The 24,313-nt window shown below is 36.4% G+C and overlaps 1 long non-coding RNA gene across 4 annotated transcripts in view; it reads right to left on the bottom strand.

The window, feature by feature from the left end:
- Nucleotides 1-24,313, bottom strand: part of LOC104001824 (uncharacterized) — a 304,895-nt gene that overhangs the window by 87,299 nt on the left and 193,283 nt on the right. For 3 of the 4 annotated variants that reach the window (XR_008538781.2, XR_008538782.2, XR_008538780.2), the window contains exon 3: nucleotides 983-1,083. This is a non-coding gene — a long non-coding RNA (uncharacterized LOC104001824). Of the gene's footprint in view, nucleotides 1-982; nucleotides 1,084-4,727; nucleotides 4,965-24,313 lie in introns of all 4 variants that reach the window. The other variant, XR_008538783.2, reaches the window with a different exon arrangement.

Consider the following 24,313-nt stretch of genomic DNA (forward strand, 5'->3'; position numbering starts at 1 on the left):
CTTATTGCATCTGATTCATGATTCTTCATGGAACTGACATGAAGACTGGGCTTTAGAGATCTTCTAGAACTCCCAACTAAAACAAAAATAAATTACTTCTAAATTATCTACATTATTTGCCTTCATAGTTGTGATAATTGCAGGATCTCGGGGCAATATCCTTGCAAATGCATCTAGTCATGTTCTTGGATGTCTTTATTTATTAAATAATCTATTATACTCAATTTAACACACATCTCTCAAGTATGTGTACCTGGCTCTGTGATAATTGTGAAGGATTAACAAGACAATAAAATATAGCTGACTCTTGAACAACATGGGTTTGAACTGTGTGGATCCACTTATAGTCAGATTTTGTTCAATAAAAGTTACACCTAGTGTGCCTATCTCTCCTGCCTCTTCTTCTACCTCCTCCACCTCTTTTTCCTCTGTCACCCCTGAGACAGCAAGACCAACCTCTCCCCTTTCTCCTCCTCCTCAACCTACTCAATGTGAAGAGGATAAGAATAAAGACCTTTTGTGGTACTCCTTTTCCACTTAATGAATAGTAAATATATTTCCTCTTTCTTATGATTTTCTTAACAACACTTTTTCTCTAGCCTACTTCACTGTGAGAATACAGTTATACTACATATAATACAATAACTAAATATATGTTAATTGACTGTTCGTGTTATTGATCAGACTTCCAGTCAACAGTAGTCTATTAGTTAAGCCTGGGGGGAGTCAAAAGTGATACACAAATTTTCAACTGTGTGGGGTGCCAGTGCCCATGACTCCTTCAAGGTTCAACACTATGGTCTCATGTAGCTCACACTCAGGTTGACAGACAGTAAAGTCAACATTACAACAGAATTTGGCAAGTGCCCTAAAATCAAAAGAAATGGGATTCTAGGAGAGAAGGAAAAGAAAGTTCAATGTCTCCTACATTTAGCTAAAATCACCTTCCCCCAAATGTACATACTTTAGATATAAGTCATACCTTTCAGTCCAGAGGAAATAAGCATCCTTCCATGCAAGGGGTTCTTAAATTTTGTTGTTACTTTTATTTGTTTGCTTTCTTGCTTGTTTTTATCTTTTGGCCTAAAAGACAAAACATCAACGTCACCATCTTCTACTAAATCTCATCAACTGTTTCTCAAATTAAAAGATAACTGCATCTTATTCTCTTTTGAACATACATTTTGTTTCAAGATCCTCCTTAAAACATGATTAACAAAAGTAAACACAATACTATGTTAAAATATGAATATATAATGCTATAAACACAGTTACAGATATTATTTTTTTCTGTACTTAGGGTTGTAATGCTATAATCAACCAATTTTTTCTTTACAATTATTTTTTAAGTGTAGCAAGACCCTGTAAGTCCAGTGAATTTTTGTTTGCTTGCTTTTAAAAAATAATTATTTCTATTAGATTATGGCATATTTTAATCTTTAAAGATTTTACAACTAAATTCTGACACCAAACATTAACTCTCCTATCAGATTTAGAGATTTCATTAACGTTACTTCTATTTTCATTCAGGCAATAATAAAAATGCTGATTAATATAAAGTTAAGTACAGGGTCTTCTGGAATTCTGGGGTAGCATACAATAAATGTCTCCAGAGAAATACTTACCAACTGTTTGCTGCTGAAGAACCCACTCCAATTTAAGGCAGTGTGTACTAAAGGGGTCCCTGAGACTCAAATTGAACTTTTTAAGACTCTAACCTTTTTAATTCACTTATAGGTATTTTCATTCCATCTTTAGTACAAACCTATGAGACAGATCTATTACTAAGCTATTTCACCAAAAAGGAAACCGAGACTGCATAACTTGCCTAACTTGCATGGTCATGCAGTTGATTGACGGACTAAGAGACTCAAAGGCGATGCATTGATTCCCAGAAAACAATTATTCAATCATTTATTATTCACCAGATTGTTCTATGACTATATGTCGGTGATGTTTTAAGACATTTTAATATGGATTTTTACAATCAATACCTATACTACACACACCTGAATGGCTAAAACTTTAAAAATTGGAAAAACCAAACACTAGCAAGAACATGGGGTCAGGGGAACTCTAATGTATGGTGTGTGGGAATGTACCATACAATATTTTCCTTCACTTTGAAGAAGAGGCCTGGGATTTTACATTTGATATATAAAATCATATACACCAAATATTTTCACTGTAACCAAGGAGTTTCCTGCCTAGGAATTTACTCAAGAAAATTGGAAAACTATGCACAAAAAAAGTTTGTAATAAGAATATTCATGAAAGCTTTATTCTTTGTAATGAAAAACTGAAAACTGTCCAAGTGTCTACACAGAGAGCAATAAACTGTGGTGCATTCACACTGAAATATGACTCAGTAATAAAAAGGAATGAGCTACTGATAAGTGAAAAAACAAGGATGAATCTCATAAATATGCAGCGTGAAAGATGCTTTTCCAGAAGGTGATGTATAGTAAAAAAGTTGCATTCCCCTATTTTATTGAGAAAAAGGAAGTTATACTCTATACCATAGTTTGCTTTTTTTTGCCTTTTTAAATTTTTTTTATTTTTTTCACACATATGGGCTATCTTTTGTTCTGCTTTTATTTTATTTATTTATTTATTATTATTATACTTTAAGTTTTAGGGTACATGTGCACAATGTGCAGGTTAGTTACTTATGTAAACATGTGCCATGCTGGTGTGCTGCACCCATTAACTCGTCAATTAGCATTAGGTATATCTCCCAATGCTATCCCTCCCCCCTCCCCCCACCCCACAACGGTCCCCAGAGTGTGATGTTCCCCTTCCTGTGTCTATGTGTTCTCATTGTTCAATTTCCGTGTTTGGTTTTTTGTCCTTACGATAGTTTCCTGAGAATGATGATTTCCAATTTCATCCGTGTACCTGCAAAGGACATGAAATCATCATTTTTTATGGCTGCATAGTATTCCATGGTGTATATGTGCCACATTTTCTTAATCCAGTCTATCATTGTTGGACATTTGGGTTGGTTCCAAGTCTTTGCTATTGTGAATAGTGCCACAATAAACATACGTGTGCATGTGTCTTTATAGCAGCATGATTTACAGTCCTTTGGGTATATACCCAGTAATGGGATGGCTGGGTCAAATGGTATTTCTACTTCTAGATCCCTGAGGAATCATCACACTGACTTCCACAATGGTTGAACTAGTTTACAGTCCCACCAACAGTGTAAAAGTGTTCCTATTTCTCCACATCCTCTCCAGCACCTGTTGTTTCCTGACTTTTTAATGATCGCCATTCTAACTGGTGTGAGATGGTATCTCATTGTGGTTTTGATTTGCATTTCTCTGATGGCCAGTGAGGGTGAGCATTTTGTCATGTGTTTTTTGGCTGCATAAATGTCTTCTTTTGAGAAGTGTCTGTTCATGTCCTTCGCCCACTTTTTGATGGGGTTGTTTGTTTTTTTCTTGTAAATTTGTTTGAGTTCATTGTAGATTCTGGATATTAGCCCTTTGTCAGATGAGTAGGTTGTGAAAATTTTCTCCCATTTTGTAGGTTGCCTGTTCACTCTGATGGTAGTTTCTTTTGCTGTGCAGAAGCTCTTTAGTTTAATGAGATCCCATTTGTCAAGTTTGGCTTTTGTTGCATTGCTTTTGGTGTTTTAGACATGAAGTCCTTGACCATGCCTATGTCCTGAATGGTAATGCCTAGGTTTTCTTCTAGGGTTTTTATGGTTTTAGGTCTAACGTTTAAGTCTGTAATCCATCTTGAATTGATTTTTGTATAAGGTGTAAGGAAGGGATCCAGTTTCAGCTTTCTACATATGGCTAGCCAGTTTTCCCAGCACCATTTATTAAATAGGGAATCCTTTCCCCGTTGCTTGTTTTTCTCAGGTTTGTCAAAGATCAGATAGTTGTAGATATGCGGCGTTATTTCTGAGGGCTCTGTTCTGTTCCATTGATCTATATCTCTGTTTTGGTACCCGTACCATGCTGTTTTGGTTACTGTAGCCTTGTAGTATAGTTTGAAGACAGGTAGCGTGATGCCTCCAGCTTTGTTCTTTTGGCTTAGGATTGACTTGGTGATGTGGGCTCTTTTTTGGTTCCATATGAACTTTAAAGTAGTTTTTTCCAATTCTGTGAAGAAAGTCATTGGTAGCTTGATGGGGATAGCATTGAATCTATAAATTACCTTGGGCAGTATGGCCATTTTCATGATATTGATTCTTCCTACCCATGAGCATGGAATGTTCTTCCATTTGTTTGTATCCTCTTTGATTTCATTGAGCAGTGGTTTATAGTTCTCCTTGAAGAGGTCCTTCACGTCCCTTGTAAGTTGGATTCCTAGGTATTTTATTCTCTTTGAAGCAATTGCGAATGGGAGTTCACTCATGATTTGGCTCTCTGTTTGTCTGCTCTTGGTGTATAAGAATGCTTGTGATTTTTGTGCATTGATTTTGTATCCTGAGACTTTGCTGAAGTTGCTTATCAGCTTAAGGAGATTTTGGGCTGAGACAATGGGGTTTTCTAAATATACAATCATGTCATCTGCAAACAGGGACAATTTGATTTCTTCTTTTCCTAATTGAATGCCCTTTATTTCCTTCTCCTGCCTAATTGCCCTGGCCAGAACTTCCAACACTATGTTGAATATTCATACTGGCCCCTAGTATGTGCTTTACTCTTTTCCAAGGACAACTCTGAAACAATCTAAGTAGCTGACATCAAGTTCTCACACATGTGTTTTACCTTTTTTAAAAAAGTGAATTATTTCCATGGATCCTAGTCACCTATCTTATTCTTCATGGTTTTCAGCAATTGCCAAACTGGATTCTAGCCGTTCTTTCCTTCTGTACTGGGGCGTTTGGCCTGGAGATCTCTGAGGTGGAGGTGCTGGCATTGAGAGCTCTCTCGTTACTTCCTCAGCTACATTGGGACTTAAACAGCATCTTATCTTCCTTTAACAGTTTCAGTGAGACAAACTCCCTGCATGAATAGGACAAAAGCAAAACAGCAGTTAAGTTGTTCTGTTAACATTATACCATCTGTTGCAAGGAATGGAACTCTCTCTTCCTTTTTCCTCTTCCTGTTTTTGAACCTAGTAAAAGTGTTCTTTTTATTGTTCCTCACATATTTTCCAAGGCTCAGATTATTTTTTATTAGCCTTCTTGGCACTGTTACAGTTTCATGCAACTCTTAAATTTGTATTTATGTGTGAGCGCCTTCTTTTTTTTTCTTCTTTCTAAATGTATAATCATCAAAGAATCCCCCAAAGTCACAGAGCTTTCTTTAGATAATATCAGAGTTTCTTCTCTTGAGACATTTTTTTATACAGACTCTAACAATGCAATTCCTCACCATTTCTCTACATTTTTTTTCTCTAAAAAGCAAACAAAGATCAACTATGATTAGAAACTTGAAAGGCTATATGCAGTCAGAATTGGAGTGAACTATGATAAATAGAACACTTTCATAACTATACCTCCCACCGTTACTCACCATTCAAACTAATGATGTGATATTTTCTCTCTAAAATGATAAAATAGTCTGTTAGTTTCGTGATTTCTTGGTGAATTATTTCTTTCTCTGACAATGACTAAGGAATTTTCCACATAACAAGAAAGGACTTAACTATGCGTTCCTATGAAAATAGGTCTATGGAGTGTTCTAAGAAAATAAATGCACACAATTTTAATATAAACAACAAAAACAGAATAATGATGTTAAATTCCTGTTTTGTTTACCTGAAGGTCATAATTGTTTTAAATACTGTGTACCAGGGTCATGATATTATTTTCAATGACATGATATGTGTTGGATTATGTTCGGGATTAAATGTTAACATTATAGAGATGATGCAGAATTATATGAAACAGAAAATTAAATAATGAACAAATAGGCAGTATAGGGTAAGGAGTGGTAAGACTCCTTTTTACTCATGCTAAACAGAGACTCAGGTGAAATCCGTGGGCAGGATTTAAACTTTTCAGTTAATTTGTGATGTGGTTTGGAACATAGCAATTTCATTAAAACTTAGATGAAAGAAGTCCCTCCCACCTCCACAGTGACATATCCAGTTGTGTGTGTCTCAAATACACCACCACTTCCTCCATGTAGGCAACAGAGATTGCTACCTGCTAGCCTGCTAATTGGCATCTCAAGCATCTGTGTCTCCATGTTCTGTCTCTCCACAGTGCTCGAGAGAATAAATATGAACTGAATTCCCAAGTGGGCATCTTTTCATAATCTTTAAACAATTTCCTATCCTCTTTAAACAATTCCATTGCATGTAGCCTGCTCTGTAGACACTGAGCTTTTGTCCTTCAACATAGTTAAACATACACATAGTTAAACATATACATAGTCAAACATTGCTATCATTTGACATTACAGGGGTAGTCTTGCAATCAGAAAAAGCAAATCCATGTTGTACTTAGAAAAGGGTGAAACACCTATCACAAATGCTTCTGACATTTCCATTATTTCGAGGAGTACCATTATTGTCATCAATATAAAGGCACTGAGTGTTCTTCAGCATTTCTTCTCCCCTAGAGACGGACTGAGAACTTATAAGGAGAAACTTACATGTGTAGCCAAGCTCCTTTGAGTCTGATCACTCATGGGAGCTGGGGTGTACTGAAAAGAGTACACTTTCTGCCCCACTCCTTTTAAGCCATTTGTTTGTAAAGACAGGTTTCCATACAGTGGTCCAACTCTACCAATGATTTGGAGAATAGGTCTACATACTTTTTGGTTTCTATATTAGGAAATCCATTTACCTGCAAATAAAAGAACTGCCTTAATTTGGCACTTCCTGAGTAATGAAAATGTAATTATATTTCCACATATCTTCTATTTTATTTATGTTCATTAATTGGCTCAGAAATTAATACAATGGTTATTTAATGGATTCTCTTTCAATCCCCATTTCTCATTTGTTTTCCATAAATGTTGCCCATAGCACAGATAGTATATTGTTCCCTTATATATTATTATATGTTCTTTAGTGATGTTTGGATTACAGTGTTCTTGCAATTTTGTTCTTTCTAAATCTCTCTCTCTTCCTCTCTCTCTCTCTCTTTCTCTCTGTCTCCCTCCCTCCCAGCCTCCCTCTCTCTCTTTCCTTCTCTCTCTCTCTCCCTCTCTCCTTACTCTCTCTCTCTCTCCTTTCATGATTATTTAACAGACAATTTGTACTGGATGCACCACCATGGCAAAGTCTGACACTCTAAAATATTATATCTTGGTTCTTCCTGTGTGAAACTCACACTATTTTTGGATTTATAATTATGTAAAAGTCTGAAAGAAGTGAATATTATCTCTTTTTTATTTCTAAAATGTTTGTTTCTGAAAGTGTAAAAGAGGACTGATGCTATTTAACTTATCTCAAGGTAATATCAATTTTAAAAATGTACAAAAATTGAGGTCAAAATAAAAGGTTGTATGCCTATAAAGATATTGACAAACAGGTTGCTCCTTTAGCATTGAAAGTATCTCAAAATGACTAGATGGGATTTCCATTGTGACCTATAAAAGGTTACATGAGATCTCACTCCCACTATAAACATCAAAAACATGGACAAGATACATGTGAAAAGAAATATTTTCAGATGTTGGAAAACACACCATGCAGTGCTGTAGACTCTGAAGGAAGAAAAACAAGAAAAATGAGCTCTGTGAGTTCAGTTTTTAGGTTTCAATATAGGAAAGCAGACCTCAAACAAAGGCTGTGGTTGCACTGAGTTGAAGAGACAAAAATGGCAGTCCAGGTAGAATGTGGCAGCTAGAATTCATGTGACAGTGCACCCGAGAGGAGGGAGCCATTCCACAGGAAGAGAGAGCTCTAGCTTTCTGCAGTTATTCATTCCAACAATTCTTTGGCTGAATGCTGAGATGCACATATGTGGGATAAAATTTCACAGGATATAGGAAATAATCAACAACAAGCAGAAAACTGGATAATTAATTAGAGCTCAAATAAGATTGAAGTAAGTTGAATTCCTACCAGCCAGAGTAGACAGACCACATTATGCAAGGAGCCCTGGCTAGAATGCTCAGAAAAACATTGCTTTAATGGAAAATTCACAGACTGGGGGGAAAATATGCATATATCTGATAAAGAACATGTATCAAACATATACAAATAACTCCTGAAACTCAACAGTAAACAAATAAGCAACTCAATTAAAAAATAGACAAAAGATCTGAACAGACACCTCACCAAAGAAGATACACTGATGACAAACATATAAAAAGATATTCAATATTATATATCATTAGGGAATTGCAAATTAAAACAACAATCAGATACCACTAAACACCTATTATAATGGCTAAAACTCAAAACCATGTGTGTTAGTTTGCTAGGGCTGCCATAACAAAGTATGGATGGCTCAAAAACAAGAAATTTATTTTCTCATACTTCTGAAGACTAGATGTCCAAGATAAGGTGTCAGCAGGGTTAGTTTCTTTTGCGGCTTCTCTCTTTGGCTTATAGATGTTTACCTTCTCCTTGTGCCTTCTCACAGTATTCCTTCTGTGTCTGTATTCTGATCTTCTCTCCTTATAAGGACACCATATTGAATTATAGCCCACTCTAATTACCTCATTTTATTCTAATTACCTTTTTAAAGACCCTACCTCTAAAAACAGTCAGATTCTGAGGTACTGGTTGTTAGAACTTCAACACATGAATCTTAGGGGAGCACAATTCAGTCAACAGCACCTAGACAACACCAAGTGCTGGTAAAGATGTGGGGAAATGGGAACTCTCACTCATTGCTGGTGGGAATGCAAAATGGTACAGCTGCTGTGGAAGACAGTTTGGCAGTTTATGACAAAACTAAACATATTTTTATGTGATCCAGCAATCATGCTTCTTGGTATTTATCAAAATGTGTTGGAAATTTATGTCCACATAAAAATCTGCACACGGATGTTTATAGCAACTTTATTCATAGTTACCAAACTTGGAAGCAACCAAGAAGTCCTTGGTGAATAGATGAATAAACTGTAGTACATCCAGACAGGGATGTACACAGCACTAAAAGGCAATGAGCTATAAAGGCATGAAAAGATGTAGAGAAACCTTAAATGCATACTGCTAAGTGAAAGAAACCAATCTGAAAAGGCTACACACCATATCATTCCAACTATATGACATTTTGGAAAAGGCAAAACCATAGACAGTAAAAAGATTAGTGATTGCCAGTGATTGATGAGAGAGAAGGAAGAATGAATGGGGAGCAGGGAATTTTTAGGAAAGTGAAACTATTCTGCGTGATAATATTGTCATGTGTGAAAAATCCATAGAACTATATAACACAAAGAAATTGTAACATAAACTGTGGAATTGAGTTAATGATAATGTTCCATTATTGGTTCAACAGTGGAAGTGAATGTACTGCAGCAATGCAAGATTGCAATACTAGAAGAAACTGTGTGTATGTGTTAAGGAAAAAGGGGTAAATGGGGACTGTACTTTCTCTACAATTTTTCAGTAAGCCTAAAACTGCTTTAAAAAATAAAGTCTATTTTTTAAATATTAAAACAGTAAAACCAAAACAAACTGCTAAATTTGATGTATGAACTTAGAAAAGCAGTAGGATATAATGGATTTTTAAAAAATTTACTGTGTTCCTATATACCAGCAATCAATATTTTGAAACTGAAGTTTTTGCATTAGTGTCATCTGGATGTGAAACATGCAGTCAAAGAATATCATTTTGGAGCTTTAAGATTTGACTGCCCTGTTGAATTTTGGATTTGCATGGGGCCTGTAGCCACATTGTTAAAATCATAACACAGGAATAAAGATCATAACACAGGAAAATTTTCATTAAAATCATAACACAGGAATAATTTTCAAACAGTATATTCAAGATCTGTACAGCAAAAACTATAAAGTTTCACTTGGACAAAGTATTAGTCTGTTTTCATGCTGCTGATAAAGACATACCCAAGGCCAGGTGTGGTGGTTCATGCCTATAATCCCAGCAGTTTGGGAGGCCAGGGTGAATCTATCACCTGAGGTCAGGAGTTCAAAACCACCCTGGCCAACATGGTGAAATCCCATCTCTAATAAAAATACAAAAATTAGCCAGGTGTGGTGGTGGGCACATGTGGTCCCAGCTACTTGGGAGGCAGAGGCAGAATTGCTTGAACCTGGGAGGCGGTGGTTGCAATGAGCCAAGATCATGCCATTGTTCTCCAGCCTGGGCTACAAGAGTGAAATCCTGTCTCAAAATAAATAAATACATAAAAATAAAAAATATAGAGTCATGCCTGAGACTGGGTAATTTATACAGGAAAAAGGGTTTAATGGACTTACAGTTCCACGTGTCTGGGGAGGCCTCACAATCATGGTGAAAGGCAAGGAGGAGCAAAGGCACTTCTTACATGGATGGCAGCAGGCAAATAGAGAACTTTTGCAGGGAAACTCCCCCTTATAAGACCGTTAGATCACATGAGACTTATTCGCTATCACAAGAACAGCATTGGAAAGACCAACCCCCATGATTCAATTACTTCCCATCAGGTTCCTCCAATAACACATGGGAATTCAAGATGAGATTTGGGTGGAGACACAGCCAAACCATATCATTCTGCCCCTGTCTCCTCCCAAATCTCATGTCCTCACATTTCAAAACCAATCATGCCTTCTCAACAGTCCCCCAAATTCTTAACTCCTTTCAGCATTAACTAAAAAGTCCCCAGTCCTGAGTCTCATCTGAGACAAGGCAAGACCCTTCTTCCTATGAGCCTGTACAATAAAAAGCAAATTAGTTACTTTCTAGAGACAATGGAGGTACTTGCATTGGGTAAATGCAGCCTTTTCAAATGGGAGAAATTGGCCAAAACAAAGTGGCTACAGGCCCCATGCATGTCCAAAATCGAGCAAGGCAGTCAAATCTTAAAGCTCCAAAATGATATCCTTTGACTCCATGTCTCACATCCAGATCATGCTGATGCAAGAGGTGGGTTCCCATGGTCTTGGGCAGCTCCCCACCCTGTGGTTTTGCAGGGTACAGTCTCTCTCCTGGCTGCTTTCACGGTCTGGCATTGAGTGTCTGCAGCTTTTCCAGGTGCACAGTGCAAACTGTCAGTGGATCTACCATTCTGGGGTCTGTAGGATGGTGGACTTCTTCTCATAGCTCCACTCGGTGGCCCCAGTACGGACTCTCTGTGGGGGCTCCCACCCCACATTTCCCTTCTACACTGCCCTAGCAGACTTTCTCCATGGAGGACCCCACCCCTACAGTAAACTTCTGCCTGGACATCCAGGCATTTCCATACATCCTCTGAAATCTAGGAAGAGGTTCCCAAACCTCAATTCTTGACTTCTGCACACTCAAAGGCTCAACACCATGTGGAAGCTGCCAAGGCTTGGGGCTTGCACCCTCTGAAGCAACAGACCAATCTGTACCTTCCCCCCCTTTTAGTTATGGCTGGAGCAGCTGGGATGCAGGGCACCAAGTCCCTAAACTGCACACAGCAGAGAGACCCTGGGCCCAGCACATGAAACCACTTTTTCCTCCTAAACCTCAAGGCCTGTGATGGGAGGGGCTGTTACAAAGGCCTCTGACATTCCCTGGAGACATTTTCCTCAATGTCTTGGTGATTAACATTTGACTCCTCATTACTTATGCAAATTTCTGCAGCCAGCTTGAATTTCTCCTCAGAAAATGGGATTTCTTTTTTTATCGCATTATCAGGCTGCAAATTTTTCAAGTTTGTATGCTTTGTTTTTCTTTTAAAACTGAATGCCTTTAACAGCACTCAAGTCACCTCTTGAATGCTTTGCTGCTTAGAAATTTCTTCCACCAGATATCCTAAATCATCTCTCTCAAGTTCAATGTTCCACAGATCTCTAGGTCAGGGGCAAAATGCTTCCAGTTTCTTTGCTAAAATATAACATGAGTCACCTTTGCTCCAATTCCCAACAAGTTTCTCACTTCTGTCTGAGACCACCTCAACCTTAATGTTATTGCTTATATCACTATCAACATTTTGTGCAAAGCCATTCAACAAGTGTCTAGGAAGTTCCAAATTTTACCACATTTTCATGTCTTCTTCTGAGCCCTCCAAACTGTTCTAACCTCTGCCTGTTACCCAGTTTCAAAGTTGCTTCCACATTTTTGGGTATCTTTTCAGCAGTGCCTCACTCAACTGGTATCAACTTACTGCATTAGTCCATTTTCATGCTGCTGATAAAGCTTCATGAAAGTATACCAGACTGGGTAATTTATATAGAAAAGCGGTTTAATGGATTACAGTTCCATGTGGCTTGGGAGGCCTTACAGTCATGGCAGAAGGCAAGGAGGAACAAGTCACATCTTACATGGATGGCAGCAGGCAAAGAGAAAGCTTGTGCAGGGAATCTCCCATTTTTAACACCATCGGATCTCATAAGACTTATCCACTATCATGAGAAGAGCCTGTGAAAGACCTGCCCCCATGATTCAATTACCTCCCACCAGGTTCCTCCCACAACATGTGGGAATTCAAGATGAGATTTGGGTGGGGACACAACCAAACCATATGAGACAAATAAAATATAAATTAAATATATACTATGTTCATTAGTAGAAGACTCAATACTATCAACATGTCAATTTGTCCAGAGTAATCTGTGGATTTATGAAATTTAAATAAAAACAGCAGAGATACTTTTGAAGAAATTAACAATATTGTTTTAAAACTTAGGTGAAAATGGGAATGACAAAGAGTTGCCAAAATGAAATAAAATAAAAAGGTAAAAACAAAAATTGAAGCATTTACTGTATTTTAGATGGAGTCTCGCTCTGTTGCCAAGTACAGTGGTGCTATCTCAGTTCACTGCACATCTGCCTCCTGGGTTCAAGTGATTCTTGTGCCTCACCCTCCCAAGTAGCTGGGACTACAGGCATGTGCCATCACACCTAGAAAATTTTTGTATTTTTAGTAGAGATGAGGTTTCACCATGTTGGCCAGGCTGATCTTGAACTCCTGGCCTCAAGTGATCCACCCACCTTGGCCTCCCTAAGTGCTGGGATTACAGACATGAACCACCACACCTGGCCAGTTTACTGTACCTTTAAGAGTAATTATGAAACTACATTAAGCAACATGATGTGGTATTGGCATACAGATTAACTTTAGGTAAATAGAATAAAACAGAGTTTAGAAAGAGATTTTTTACTTATGTGGTCAACTGATTTTCACTAAGTTGTCCAGGTAATTAAATGAAGACAGAATTGTCTTTGACAAATTCTGTGGGAAAATTTTTACATGTGAAAAAATAAATACTATCACTTATTTCACAACATAAACAAAAATTTGTGCTAAAAGAATCATAGATCTACAACTTAAAACTATGAATTAGTTTTAGGCTTCTACCTACTCCATGGAGTGGGAGGCCTGGGTCTGCAGCTGTGGTTTGGGCAGCTGCAACTGCTCCTGGGGAGCTCCCACCCCAACATGGTAGGGATGGGGCTCCCACTGGCTCCATGGAGTGTGCAGCCCCAGCTGTGCCTTCCTGGTGTAGCCAGCATGATGGCAGCGACAATCTCTCCAGAGCAGCCACTGCCATCATAAGGATGGGTGCAGCAGATTGACCACAAATGGACATAAGGGAGCTTTTCAGGGTGATGGAAATATTCTATGATTTATTTGTGGTTGTGGTTACACTGTCACAATATATTTGTCAAAATTCACCGAATTGGACTTTTCAAATTAGTGAATTTTATTGTACAAAATGTATGACTGCTAATATAATTAAATAGTATAGATTATAAACAATAATAAAAAGTTCTGGTACTACCTGTGAGCCAGCTGTGTTTTGAAATTATCATTCATCCTCCTATATTTCATCTATAAAATGGCACTAAAATTGCCTTCTTCATCTGCTCTAGCTATTTTTAAAAATTTTGTCTCAATTTTTACATCATGAACCTTTCATGAATGTGCCTTATAAACTATAAAATACTCCTTTAAACACGTTTTGATTATTGTGTAATATGAGTAGTCAGGTGTTACATGAGTAGTTGAATAAGATACTTTGGGCTATGTTTGTGCTAATGGGAAAAGATGGCTATGTGGCAATCATTCATTTTCCATTTATTTCTCACATTTATACAACTGTTCCCCTTATTACAGCCACAGTTATTATTTTCCAACACCTTCATCTCTGAATGCCTGTCATCATTTCCTTTCCAATTCGTTTGAGTTAGGTCCTTGTTTTAAAAAGTTATCCCATTCATGATCCCATTGCTTGAGAGTACCTGCTGCTTTTCCTTGGTGACCAATAGCTCATCCATGGATTTCCTTTTGTTCAGTGAGCAAATGTTGAACCCCTACAGAAAGGCAGGCACTGTGCTAGATTCAGGGGATACATAGGAGGATAAAAGTTTTTCATGCATTTTTTTCACAGAATTGCTTTTACTACACTCCAATTACTTTCCTATTCCACTGCTATAAGCTTTGTTCAAACTTCTGTTATTTTTGCCATTTCCTCTTAACAGGAGCCCTATCTTAAATAATGTCCCTGAGGGTCACCCCACATATCTAACTGAAGCACCTTTCTGTTTATTCCATTTTTATGTTCCAAAACATTCAAAGACTCCCTTCTGCCTATTGATGCATAATGATCCAGTGGAAAGAAAACTGTTTTTGAATCAGATAAACCTGAGTCTAAATCTTGATGCCTGCTGAATGGCTCTGTACAGTACCACATCTCTTCCAATCCTCAGATTCTGTTTGTATAAAACCAGTAATAATACAGACATTATACATTTAAAGAGCTTGAGACAATAGCTAGCACTTAGAGTAGCTCTCTAATAAATCATAGTTATTATTAAAAAACAAATACTCTGCAAGTCTTAGTTTATTCTTAAAATCTTGCTTAGCCAGGTTTGAACCTCCAAATAGTTCTTCTGCCCAGTCTCCAGTGTTAGAAAAGCATCATATGGAGTATTTTATACAACCATCAAAACTTCAGCAACACAGTAAATGAGCTACATCTTGGCTCAAGGGGTATTTAAGATCTCAAGGATCTATACAAGAAGAGAGGTGGCAGCTACAGGCAGCAATACCAAACAATTTAAGAAATAAGAGTTGTGAAATCATTATCTTCCTATCTTGAGGTTTTTTTACGACTTTGCTCATGGTGGAAAATTCAATTCACATTTAAATTAAAATTTGATTTTGTGAAGTAGCAGAATACTTTAGTTTTACATTTATGTTGTCACATTAGCACATCATTTTGTAGTCTGAATCCAGTATTTTTTTCAGGTTAAAACTTTTATTTTGTTCATTAAATTTTAGATTCAGGGGTACATGTGCAGGTTTGTCAATATGGATGTAATGTGTAATGCTGATATTTGGGATTCCATCAAACCCATCACCCAAATAGCAAACACAGTACCCTTGGGCAGTTTTTCAGCCCTTGCTCCCAGTCTCCCCTTCCTTGGAGTCCCCAGTGTCTACTGTTTCCATCCTTATGTGTGTGTAATCATTGTTTAGCTTCCACTTATAAGTGAGAACATGTGGTATTTGATTTTCTGTTTCTGTGTTAATTCACTTAGGATAATGACCTGCAGCTGTATCAACGTTGCTGCAAAGGACATAATCTCATTTGTTTTCATGGCTATGTAATATTTCCTTGTTTATATGTACCATATTTTCTTTATCCAGTCCACATTGATGGGCATCCAGGTTGATTTTGGTATTGTCAATCGTTAACAATACCAAAATACAAATGAGTACAGGTATCTTTTTGGTAGAACATTTTTTTTTTCCTTTTGGTAGATACCCAGTAGTGGGATTGCTGGGTCGAATGGTAGTCTTATTTTTGTTGTTATTTGAGGAATCTCCAAGCTCCTTTCCATAAGGGCTGAACTAATTTACATTCCCACCAACAGTGTGTCAGTGTTCCCATTTCTCTGAATCCTCACCAACATGTTATTTTATGACTTTTTAATAGTCATTCTGACTGGTGTGAGATGATATCTCATTGTGGCTTCAGTCTGCATTTCTCTGACAGTTAGTGGTGTTAAGCATTTATCTTTTCATGTTTGTTGGCCACATGTATGTCTTCTTCTGAGAAATCTGTTCATGTCCTTCGTCCACATTTTAATAGGGTCATTTGTTTTTTTTGTTGTTGATTTGTTTAAGTTGCTTATAGATTCTGGATATTAGTCTTCTGTTGGATGCATAGTTTACAAATATTTTCTTCCATTTTGTAGGCTGTTTACAATTTTGATAGTTTATTATGACTGTGCAAAATTTCTATAGTTTAATTAGGTACCAATTGTCAATTTTTCTTTTCGTTGCTTTTGCTTTTGAGGTCTTAGTCATAAATTCTAGGCCAATTTCCAGAAGAGTATTTCTTAGGTTTTCTTCCAGGATTTTTATAGTTTGAGGTCTTATATTTAAGTCTTTAATTCATCTTGAGTTATTTTTTTGTGAGAGATAGGGGTCCAGTTTCAGTCTTCTGCTTATTGCTAGCCAGTTTTCCCAGCATGAATTTGGATGTTTTAAGACTTAAAAAATAATTTTCCATTTTGTAAAGCAAATTGATTTGTGTGTAGATAGGCTCCATTACATCTATACTGACTTTGTTCTTTCTTAGTAAAACATATTTTAATTTCCTGGAACACTGTGTCTTTATCGGAAAGTGGTGTGTGGCAGATGAACAGACAGAAAAGATAGGGAATGAGAAATGGGGACTGCGACAACGGGAGCTGCAGGAAACATCACACAAATATAAATTCATCTCCCACTAGAGGAGAGATAGCTTTAAAGAATAGAAATTTCATTGTATATTCACCTTGTTTTAAGATGCATCCTTATCTAAGTATCATTTAATCAGAATGGAAAGAAGATTTACTTGCTTTGTGGTAATTGTGTTGCTGGGACTTTGGGTAGAAAATGGAGTCTATCCTGAGGAGTGAATATCTTCTCCATCGATCACGCTGTGAAGAGGCTGTTCCTAAGGGAGGCAATGCTTAAGGAAAAGGTGATAATTAGACCTAAAGACAGAAGATAGTTATCTCACTCTGGACCTTTTAAGAGTGAGTCCCATATTCTAAGGTAGAAACAGGGTAGTAGGCATTCCTGTTTGTAGCAGACACTCCTGTTTCTAATAAGAAAGAAAGCACTAATCATCAACCTTGTAAAACAGATGTGGACTCACTATCTGTGTTACCTTTTTTCATTATCTCCCAACATTCACTACAACTATGTTAAATTATAATGTCGTCTGAACTATCACTGACCTAATTCTCCCAGCTTTTACATTTCCCTTCTCCCTAGCAAGTCCTCTCTCACTTTTAATGTAATGTGAATTTCCTTTATTATTTAAGATGATTCAATTCTGCTATAGGAAATAGGAAAAAGAGACAAATGATGATAAATTAGATGTGGAAACAAGTAGCTTGTGAGGCATAGACAGAATTCATGAAAATATTAAGTAAATTAGTAAACTATATTATGGGTTAGGAATAGATAACGTAAGTAAAACAGGTATGCACCAAACATAAAGACAGAAAGATCAAGTGGCACTTAATATTCATAATACACTGCATATACCTGCGGCATATAATACTCCTGTTACATAACAGATTCATGAGGCTTATGAAGGCACACAATATCTGCGAGTTCTTAAATTGACCAACCATTTGTGAAACGCTTCTGACCCTACCTGTGGTTTCCCAAGAGACATAAATAAAATCTACAGCTTCTCATCAGGTTAAATGATGAACTACAGCTTGGCCAGGTGTACTTCTAACTGTGTCTCTCTGACAGAACATATCTAGGGACTCAGTATGTCTTTTCTGTCTTCCTTGTACTCTATCCTAAGTGGGTTATTTTACCTTTATTTTTTTCCCTTGACCCTCCACTGTGTGTTTTTAATTGAGTTACTAGTCTATGTTATCTGAAAATCTCTACTTGGTCAGTGTGTCTTTCTGTTCCTTGAACTCTGGGATGTATTTCCTGGGGGTATCATCAGAGGATGACAATGCAGTGAGGTAAATCTTCACACAAGAGCCACCATTCTCCTTACAATACTGCACACAACATTGGGCTCCCTAGAAATAGCAACTGAAATTTACAATGATATCTGTGAGTGCCTGTATTTATCCACGGAGTGAGAAAAATATAAAGAAGAGCTTGCCAGAAACTGCCATCTGTCTGTACCCAGAGCCTGCCACATCCTTGCTCCGGTTGGATGGTGCTCACTGAGCATTCTTCTTTGGCTGACACGTTGTCACCTTCCATACACCTGTGTGGACCCAAATATAACAAAATCTCCAATATGCCACATGCAATTATTCAGCTTAGCTTTACCACTCAGTTTTACTTTGTCCTTAATCTTGTTTTTTTTCCCTCTTTGCAACATATAACTGCCTAACCGTTCTTCAATATAAATTGCTTTGTGAATACTTTTCTGTACTTCATCATCTGTCATGATCTTGCCTAGTGAAGCTAGGCTTCAGCAAGTAACTGCTGAAGTGTTACCATCACTGTGAACAAGACAAAAAAAAAAAAAAGATACAGAATCATGCAGATGCCAAACTTACACAAACAGGCTTTTAATTTTTGTTTATTTATTCATTTTTGAGATGACGTCCACTCTGTTGCCCAAGCTGGAATGTAATGGCACGATCTTGGCTCACTGCAACCTCTGCCTCCAGAGTTCAAGTGATTCTCCTGCCTTATCCTCCTGAGTAGCTGGGATTATAGGCATATGCCACAATGCCCAACTAAGTTTTGTATTTTTAGTAGAGATGGGGTTTCACCATGTTGGTCAGGCTGCTCTCAATCTCTTGACCTCTTGATCTGCCCACCTTGGCCTCTCAAAGTGCTGGGATTACAGGACAAGCTTTTCTTTTATCAATTTACTTTGTTTACTCAGATGTATCTCATTTGCCCCTACAGCAACTTGAACATTTCCAAGTGCTTTAGTGCTACTAAGTGACATTTGAAGCAATTGGTGGCAAAATTTCACGGCCATCTCTTAGACTAATAATTTTCTTTTTCCATTTACTTACAATTTTCAATATGATTCTTTTTTCCTCCTCCATCCTTGCCTCTCATCACTTCTAATCACTTCTAAATTTTTTCTTCCTTTTTTATTTAAACCCCCTACTTTTTTCTTACGTATCTACCCACTCTTTTTTGCCTTTCAAAATATTGATTTATTTCTTTTCAAATGTGGGTTATGATGGTTAATACTGTCAACTTGATTGGATTGAAGGATGCAAAGTATTGATCCTGGGTATATCTGTGAGGGTGTTGCCAAAGGAGATTAACATTTGAGTCAGTGGGCTGGGAAAGGCAGACTCACCCTTAATCTGGGTGGGCACCATCTAATCAGTTGCCAGCATGGCCAGTATATAAAACAGGCAGAAAAACATGAAAAGGTGAGACTGGCCTAGCCTCCTAGCCTACATCTTTCTCCAGCACTGGATGCTTCCTGCCCTCCAACACAGGACTCCAGGTTGTTCAGCTTTGGGACTCAGACTGGCTTTCTGGCTCCTCAGCTTGTAGACAGCCTATTGTGGGACCTTGTGATCACATGAGTTAATAACACCTAATAAACTCCATATATATATATACACACACACATATGTAATATAGGATATATATATATATACGTAATATAGGATATATATATATATATATATATCCTATTTTTCTTTCACTCTAGAGAACCCTAATACATGAGTGCTTCTAGTACCAAGTGAGTCCTTTTTATAGAATTCCTTATGTTAACCCTAAAAATGACAAAGAACTACTCACACAAAAAAGGTGAAAATATATAGCATTTTAAAACAGCACTTATACACACCTTAGAGAAACTTTTTTGACAAAGTGGAAAAGCCTTGCTTTGGTGCTTTATCTGTAAGCTTACACGTAGAATTGAAGAGTGACACCTCCTTAGCGATTGTGCATTTGGATAGGTAGAATTGGCTACCAATGGCCAGGGAGAAACTTTAGTATTATAAGCATTGTTTTGAATTCTAAACACCTCATTGATAGACCCCCATATAGATAAGAACAATAATTGGCAAATTTATTATTTTAATAACATCCCTTCTCTCTGTAGTGGGGGGTAAAACTCAACATCCTTAGTACTCCACATGTTAAAAATTACTAGTCCTAATGATTGTAATTTACTCCTAAATGCAAAGTAATTGATTGCTGTGTTTCAGCATGTGTCTTTCCAAATAAGTTTATTTTGCAGTGATGATGACCAGCTGCTAGCTGTATTTTAAGTCTAGTCTTTAGCCAATTTTTTAATCAGGGTCTATTGGAAATGTGGAAACGAGGCCAAGTTTCTCTGTGATGTCTTCGATTCTTCATCCTTTCTCTTCCTGTAAGGTGCTTCAATATCACAACCATCACCCTTCTGCAACTCGTTCTTATCTCTACCTTTAGGAAAGGGTCAGATAGGAATTGTTGACTAGTTGGTCATTTAAGCCTATATGCTACCTTTTGCACATTTGCATATGAAGCATTTTCAAGAAGTAATTGTTTCAGCATACATTATTTGGCCAACTATTAGGCAGGCAGTACTGTTTCTTATGATTTTATAATAATAGATGATTTTATAATAATATCACATAAATCCTGCCCTCAAGAGGTTAAAAAATCCAATCAGGCTGAAGAACATAGCAAGGCCCACATCTTTAAAAAAATATATGATTTCTCTGATAAAGGAATTTCAGACATCAATTACCAGCTAACTTGGGAGTGAGAACAATGGTCGTTCTCTCTGCAAACTACTTGGCATGGATAGTTGCTTCTCCTAGAGTGAATGAGAGTATCGTTCAGAGAATATAACATAATGGAAGATAAGGGGTTTTTGGAACAATATGTCAGAATTTGATCTTAGTTTGCTACTTACTAGCTGCATGACTTGAAACAATATTTAATTACTCCAAATATCAAATTTTTAATCTAGAAAATGAAGATAAAAATTACATCTCAAAAAATTTTTAGAGGATGATAAATTCTAATTAATATAAAACAATATGAGTTTAAAAATAAGAGGAAGAAATGAAATGGGGTCAATTAATATAAAAATATTACAAATATACAGTTTGATAGAAGAAATAAAATCCAGAGCTTAATAGATCAGTAGGATGGCTATAGTTTATAAAAATCTATAGCATATTTCAAAATAGTTAGAAGAGAACAATTCTGATGTTTCTAGCATGAAGAAAATATAAACATTTATGGTGATGAATATCCCAATTACACTGATTTGATCTTTGCAAATTGTATGATTGATGTATTAAATTAAATTCCATGGACTCCTGGGAATCCACGGAATTGAGCATTAGGGAAAAAGAGTTGGACTGACTGTTTTGGATTTATCTATATGGTGTGTGTGTGTGTGTGTATGTGTGAGTGTGCGCGTGTGTGTTTTGGTGGTGGTAAACATTAATTCTTATTAATTAAAAAAATACAAACTTAAAGTATAATAAAAAAAGAAAAAATACAAAATAGTAAAATATTAACTACCTTGGATAGCACATATAGCTCCATTTGGAGTAATTATCCCCATTATTGATTAAAAATTCTACACAATACAATTAGAATAAAATGCTTATGTACTGGGCCTTTGCTTCCTAAAATTCACCAACTATTCTAACTTGTATTTCATATTTTAGTTTTAAAATACATTTTACCTCTGCCTTTTTCCCTGTAACTTATGAAATTAATAACCAAAACTAACACCAAATTCAATATGCATTTTTTTATTATTTAAAACTAAAGAGGTTTTGACATCTATAATTTTAAAAAGGGTGGGCTTAGAGACTTACGCAAATAAAGACAAATTAAAGCAATGGCAAATTTTGTCAAAACAATAAAAAGAAGGTTGTTAAGGCAAAACTCACAGTTGTTGTGACAGAATATATATTACTTTTACAATAATTTTATAGAAAATTTTGACAAGAACTAAATAATGGTGCCATATGTCTTTAAGTCTATGATCTAGTGCTTTTAATTTTGAAGTACTAGTGAGCCCCATTTTGTCTATATGTAAAACCTGTGAATATTTCTTTTGTATTTCTGCTTATATTTATAAAGTACATCCTAAGAGATTCAAAGGTTAATGTTTTACTCAATATGAAAATGTGGAATGTATTTTTGCTGATACCTGATGCACAAACATGAAGAATTCTGCCAATAATATAGATTACACTACAGCAGATTGCACCATTATTTGTAGGACAACTGTCTGAGAAGCAAAATAAACTCTTAAAGTTGTCACCAGCATAATTTGAGATATGCTAAAGTGCACAGTTCTGTAGATAGATAGATAGATAGATAGATAGATAGATAGATAGATAGATATAGACGGATTGATCATTATATTTACAGCAAGCACCTTAAGTGAAAATGACCACACTGATTATTGAATTTGCAAGCATCTGTTAGCCTTTGTTGGGGATACAAGATCAATGAGTTATACTGGCTGGCCTTTATTATACATGTTTTCTAATATACACTGATGACGAAGTGAAAAAGGATATCTTCATGGTATTTGTCACTGATTAAAATCTCTTAAGCAATTTTCTAGCTTTAAATAATATCTTCTTAACATGTGTGTGTGCACACATGTATGTATGTATACAATGACTGACCAGCCTCTTATATCTGAGATTTTAATTTGTATTTTCTCATAAAGCATTTCACTAAACATATATATTTAATAGTCAGGTATATCAAATATAATACAAATTCAGTTGTGAAAGGTATGTTTATTGCCTATGATCTAAAGCTTTTTTTAGTAGCAATAGGTAAAATAAAAGCAAAAAAAGAAAATCCAAGGAATGGGAAGTGGGGAGGTGCTATGGTGAAGAACTGTGAATACTCGCAGCATAGTTTCTCCATGGCTATTGCTGAAGGCACTATCTCTCTTGCTGAGAAATCAATGAATCTTCCAAAAACTAAAAGCATGCCCTCCTCCCACTCTTTCAGGATATGCTTATCTGGTCGGTATACAATTTCAGAACGAGAGCCCCATGATCAACACAAAAACAAATTTGCAGCAAATTTGTGTTGCCACAAGAAACATGCGGCAACACAAATTTCTTATAAAAACCAGTGGTGACATTATCACGAACTCCAAATGCATAGCTCTGGACCCATTTGGTGAGCTACTGGAAAAGAATAACTGCTCCAAGTAGTTAGTGTCACAAGATGCCCTTGCAAGAGTTTTAATTTTGGTAAAGAAGAGCAATCAGTTTCTTTTCAATTCACTTAAATCTGGATACTATTTGAAAAACTAAAGCAATGCTGCTATATAATTCTCCAAGTTACATGCTCCTTTTAGTGCTATATGAATTTCCAAGTTATATCTTCATGGTGCTTGATTTAAGCAATCCCTATTATTGGACTGCTAAATTGTTTTTCTTTGTGTTTATTAATTTTTGCTTATGTGGTAGAGATTTATTAAACATATTTGTATAAACTTTCAGTACAAATATCTATTTACCTGTGAGAATTCTAGGATTAAAGAGTATGAACTCTTAAAATATGTATATGTTCATTTTTTTCTTTCTTTCCTACAGGATGGACCAATTTTCATTTAACCATCAGTAGATAAGAGTGCCTATCTCAATGTCTCAAGAATTTATCTAATAAATCTTAGCCAACTTGATATGTACAAAAGGGTATCTCAGTATTGTTTGATTTTAATTACTTCACTTAATAACCAGATAGTGCATTTTCCATATATTGAATTTTTATAGTGATCTTCTAAATTAATATATCCAGTTTTCTATTTTCCTTTTACTATTTATGATGTCTTTAGATGTGTTACTTTAAGTGTAGAAATTTAATCTATTTACCTTAATTTAAGAGAAATTGGACATCTTATTTTATCAATAAAGTTTAGAGATCTAATTTTAAAATGGACAATAGCAAAAAATCAGGAGAGTGCTCTCATAGGTTTGTGTTTAATGGTGGTAATGTAATGGGACAGCCCAACCAATCCTGTGTGCAAGGATGCCCATACTTTGTTCATCTGTCCAATTAATCACTGATGCTTTCATCAGCTTAAAAAAAAAAAAAAAGGAAGGAAAAAGCCCAAGCTTTCCCCATGGGGCTATCTCCCCCTTTTCTTTAGTTGTGTAAATACCACAGGCACTTGCTCACTTACACTTATTCGAAGGACTTCAGTCGTGTTTCTGGTAGTAAAGTGGAGCAAGTGAACTAGACTGTCCCATCAGCCCACTGGCATTTTTTAATCAATTATTGCCACAGTGAGTAATATAAAACATCAGCCCTACATAATATAATGATAGTGGCTGTGCTCAGGTAATACGCAGATGATTTCC

The sequence above is a fragment of the Pan troglodytes genome, chromosome 14 (genome assembly GCF_028858775.2).
Source record: "Pan troglodytes isolate AG18354 chromosome 14, NHGRI_mPanTro3-v2.0_pri, whole genome shotgun sequence".
In the NCBI taxonomy this organism is placed as follows: Eukaryota; Metazoa; Chordata; class Mammalia; order Primates; family Hominidae; genus Pan; species Pan troglodytes.